Source organism: Sus scrofa, chromosome 1 (assembly GCF_054392235.1).
Source record: "Sus scrofa isolate SSC_HxYL_T2T_F1_AM1 chromosome 1, Sscrofa_HxYL_maternal_Yorkshire_Landrace_v2.0, whole genome shotgun sequence".
NCBI classification, from domain to species: domain Eukaryota; kingdom Metazoa; phylum Chordata; class Mammalia; order Artiodactyla; family Suidae; genus Sus; species Sus scrofa.
In genome coordinates this window covers 89,227,990-89,233,208 of record NC_139383.1, presented here as the reverse complement: position 1 = coordinate 89,233,208, position 5,219 = coordinate 89,227,990, and positions in this window count along the sequence as shown.

Here is a 5,219-nt window from a genome sequence, read left to right as displayed (position 1 = left end):
ATAAAATGGAAAACCTAGAAGAAAGGGACAAATTCTTAGAAAAATACAATCTTCCAAGACCAAACCAAGATGAAATAGAAAAGATGAATTGACCAATCACAAGTACCGAAATTGAAACGGTGATTAAAAATTTTTCAATAATAAAAAGTGCAGGACCAGATGGCTTCACAGGCAAATTCTATCAAACATTTAGAGAAGAGCTAATACCTATCTTTCTGAAACTATTCCAAAAAATCACAGAGGGAAGGACACTCCCAAACTACGTGGCCACCATAACTCTGATACCAAAACCAGACAAAGATACCACAGAAAAAGAAAATTTCACACCAACTTCACTGATGAACATAGATGCCAAAATCCTCAACAAAATACTAGCAATCCACATCCAGCAACACATGAAGAGAATTGTGTATCATGATCAAGTGGGATTTATCCCAGGGATGCAAGGTTCTTCAATATCTGCAAATCAATCAGTGTGATACACCACATTAACAAGCTGAAGAATAAAAACAATATGATCCCCTCAATAGATGCAGAAAAAGACTGTGACAAAATCCAACACCAATTTCCAACAAAAACCCTCAGAAAGTGGGCAGAGGGGGAACCTACCTCAACATAATAAAGGTCATATACGACAAACCCACAGCAAACGTCATTCTCAATAGTGAAAAGCTGAAAGAATTCCCAATGAGATCAGGAACAAGACAAGGATGTCTGCTCTCACCACTACTCTTCAACATAATTTTGGAAGTCCTAGCCACAGCATTCAGAGAAGTAAATGAAGTAAAAGGAATCCAAATTGGAAAGGAAGAAGTAAAACTATCCCTATTTGCAGATGACATGATACTCTACTTAGAGAATCCTAAAGACTCTATCAGAAAACTGTTACAGCTCATCCATGAATTTGGCAAAGCTGCAGTATACAAAATTAATACACAGAAATTGATGGCATTTCTATATACTAACAATGAAAGATCAGAAGGAGAAATTAGGGAAGCAATCCTGTTTACCATCACACCCAAAAGATAAAATACCTAGGAGTAAATCTACCTAAAGAGCCAAAAGACCTATACTCTGAAAACTATAAGACACTGATGAAAGAAATCAAAGATGACACAAATAGATAGAAAGACATACCATGCTCTTGGATTGGAAGAGTCAATATTTTCAAAATGGCTATACTACCTAAGGCAATCTACAGATTCAATGCAATACCTATCCAATTACCAAGGACATTTCTCACAGAACTCAAAAAAATATTTTAAAGTTTCTTTGGAAGCAGAAAAGACTCAGAATAGCCAAAGACATCCTGAAAAAGAAAAATGGAGCTGCACAAATCAGGATCCTGGACTTCAGACTATACTAACAAAGCAATAGTCATCAAAACCATGTGGTACTTGCACAAAGACAGAAATATAGATCAGTGGAACAGGATAGAAAGCCCAGAATTAAACCCATGCATCTATGGTCAACTAATCTATGACAAAGGAGGCAAGAATATACAAGGCAAAAAAGACAGCTTGTTCAATAAGTGGTGCTGGGAAAACTGGACAGCCACATGGAAAAGAATGAAATTAGAACACTTCCTAACACCATACACAAGTATAAACTCAAAATATTTTTAAAGACATAGATATAAGAGCAGATACTATAAAACTCTTAGAGGAAATCATAGGCCAAACACTCTCTGACATCAATTACAGCAACTCCTTCTCAGATCCACCCCTTAGATTAATGACAGTAAAAACAAAAATAATCAAATGGGATCCAATTAAACTTAAAAGTTTCTGCACAGCAAAGGAAACCCTAAACAAAACAAAAAGACAACCCACAGAATGGGAGAAAATCTTTGCAAATGAATCAACTGACAAGGGATTAATCTCCAAAATTTATAAACTCCTCCTACCACTCATTACCAAAAAAAAACCAACCCCATCAATAAATGGGTAGAGGATCTAAACAGACCATTCTACAAAGGAGACATACAGATGGCCAAAAAGCACATGAAAAGATGTTCAACATCACTCATTATTAGAGAAATGCAAATCAAAACCACTCTGAGGTACCACCTTACACCAGCCAGAATGGCCATCATCAAAAAATCTACTAACAATAAGTGCTGGAGAGGTTGTGGAGAAAAAGGAACTCTATTAAACTTTTGGTGGGAATGTAAATTGGTGCAACAAGTATGGAAAACAGTATGGAGATTCCTCAGAAAACTGCAAGTAGGACTACCATTTGACCCAGCAATCCCACTCCTGGGCATCTAGCCAGAGAAAACCACGGCTCAAAAAGACACATGTACTCCGATGTTTATTACAACACTATTTGCAACAGCCAAGACATGGAAACAATCTAAATGTCCATTGACAGACATTGATCAAGAAGTGGTACATATACACAACGGGATAAATTTAATGGGAACCCCAGCCAATAAAAGGAACGAAATAATGGCATCTTTAGCAACATGGATGGATCTGGAGATTGTCATGCTAAGTGAAGTCAGTCAGACAATTATACACCAACAACAAATGCTATCACTTACATGTGGAATGTGAAAAAAGGACACAACGAACTTCTTTGCAGAACAGATACTGACTCACAGTCTTTGAAAAACTAATGATTTCCAAAGGAGACAAGTTGGGGGGGTGGGGGGGTGTTCCTGGGGTTTGGGATGGAAATGCTATAAAATTGGGTTGTGATGATCACTGTACAACTATAAATGTAATAAATTCATTGATTAACTTAAAAAAATCTTATTGTAATGGCAAAGACAATATAAAATTAGGAAATCACACTTTGAGAAATATGATATCAAGAGAGAAAACATGAGAAGAGGAGAGGAGAAATGCAGAACTTTGAATTTGCAGTTTACATTTTGAGACCACCAACCAAAAACAATTTTGTACACCTGTAGATGGTTTTATCAAAATTTAATGGAAACCACAAGCAAAAAAAAAAAAAACTCTAATGGACACATACATTAAATAGAAAAAAGCAATCTAAACACAGAACTACAATGTTCAACAAATCACAAGAGAAGACAACAGAAGAAGAAGGGAAGAACAAAGACCCAAAATAGCAATCTAAAATAACTAAGAAAATGGGAATAAGTACATTCATATCCATAATAAACTTTTAAAGCAGATGTGTTAAACACACCAACTGAAAGACACAGACTGGCTGAATGGTTACAAAAACAATACCCATATATTTCCTGTTTGTAAGAGTCACACTTCAGATCTAAGAGAATATGCAGACTCAAAGGGAGTGATGGAAGAAGGTATTATATGCAATGGAAATCATAGAAAAGTGAGAGTAGCAATACTCATTTCAGACATAATAGACTTTAAAATAAAGAAGATCACAAAGATGCTAAATAATGATCAGAGGATCAATCCAAGAAAAAGATATAACAATTATAAATATATATGCATCCAAAACAGGAGCACCACAACCACAATATATAAGGCAACTTCTAGTAGGCTTAAAAGGAGAAATAAACAGCAACACAATAAAAGTGAGAGACTTTAACACACCATTTACATAAATGGAAAGATCATCAAGAGAGAAAATCAACTAGGAAACCCAAACCTTAAATGATGCATTGGACCAGGTGGACCTAAAAGATATTTATAGAATATTCCATCCAAAAGAAGCAGAATACACATTTTTCTCAACCACACATGAAACTTTCTCTAGGATAGATTACATTTTGGGCCATAAATCAAGCATTGGTATACTTAAGAAAATTTAAATAACGTCAAGAATATTTTCTGACCACAATGCTATAAGAAAAAAAAAAAAAACTGCAAAAACACAACATGGAGACTAAACAACATCTATTAAACAACCAATGGATCACTGAAGAAATGAATGAGAAAATTTAAAAAAATACCTAGAAGCAAATGACAACAAAGACACAACAATGCAAAATGTATGGATTCAGCAAAAGCAGTTCTAAGGGGGAAGTTTATAGTAATATATGTCTACCCCAGAAAACAAGAAAAAAATCTCAGAAAAGCGACCTAAATATATACCTAAAGCAACTAGGGAAAGAAGAACAAACAAAACCCAAAGTTAGCAGAAGGAAAGAGATCATAAAGGTCAGAGCAGAAATAAATGAAATAAAAAAGAAGAAAACAGCAGAAAAGATAAAACTAAAAGTTCGTTCTTTGGGAAGATCAACAAAATTGATGAACCCTTAGCCAGACTCATCAAGGAAAAAAAGAGAGAGGACTCCTATCACTGTTTGCAAATGACATGATATTATACCTGCTAGAAAACTGAGAGCTTATCAATGAATTCAGTAAAGTTGCAGGATACAAAATTAATACACAGAAATGGATTGCTTTTCTATATACTAAAATAAAGTTCAGAAAGTGAAACCATATAAACCATCCCATTTTCCATCACATCAAAAAGAATAAATTTCCTAGGAAAAAACATACCTAAAGAGAAAAAAGCCTGTACTCTCAAAAGTATGATACTAATGAAAGAAATCAAAGATGACACAAACAGATGGAAAAATACATAATTTCTTGTATTGGAAGAATAAATATGGTCAAAATGACTATACTACCAAGGCAATCCACATATTCAAAGAAATCCCTATCAAATTACTAATGCCATTCTTCAAAGAACTAGAATAAAATATTTTAAATTGTATGGAAACACAGAAGCCTATGAATAGCCAAAACAACTTTGAAAACAAAAAAACAGAACTGGAGAAATCAGCATCCCTGACTTCAGATTTTACTACAAAACTACATTCATCAAAACAGGTATGGTACTGGCTGAAAAACAGAATTACATATAAAAGAAACAGGATAGAGAGCCCAGAAATAAACCCAAGCACCTATAGTCAACTAATCTATGACAAAGGTTGCAAGAACATACAGCAGAAGAATAATAGTCTCTTTAATTAGTTGTGCTGGGAAAGCTGAACAGCAACATGTAAAAGAATGAAAATAGAATACTACCTAACACTACACATACACAAAAATAAACTCAAAATGGATTAAAGACCTAAATATAAGGCCAGATACTATAAAACCCATTGAGGAAAACATAGGCAGAATGCTCTTTGACATAAATCCCAGCAACATCTTGTTTGATCCTCCTCCTAGAATAATGACAATAAAGACAAATGAACATATGGGACCTAATTAAACACAAAACCCTTTTGCACAGCAAAGGAAACCATTAAAAAAAATGAA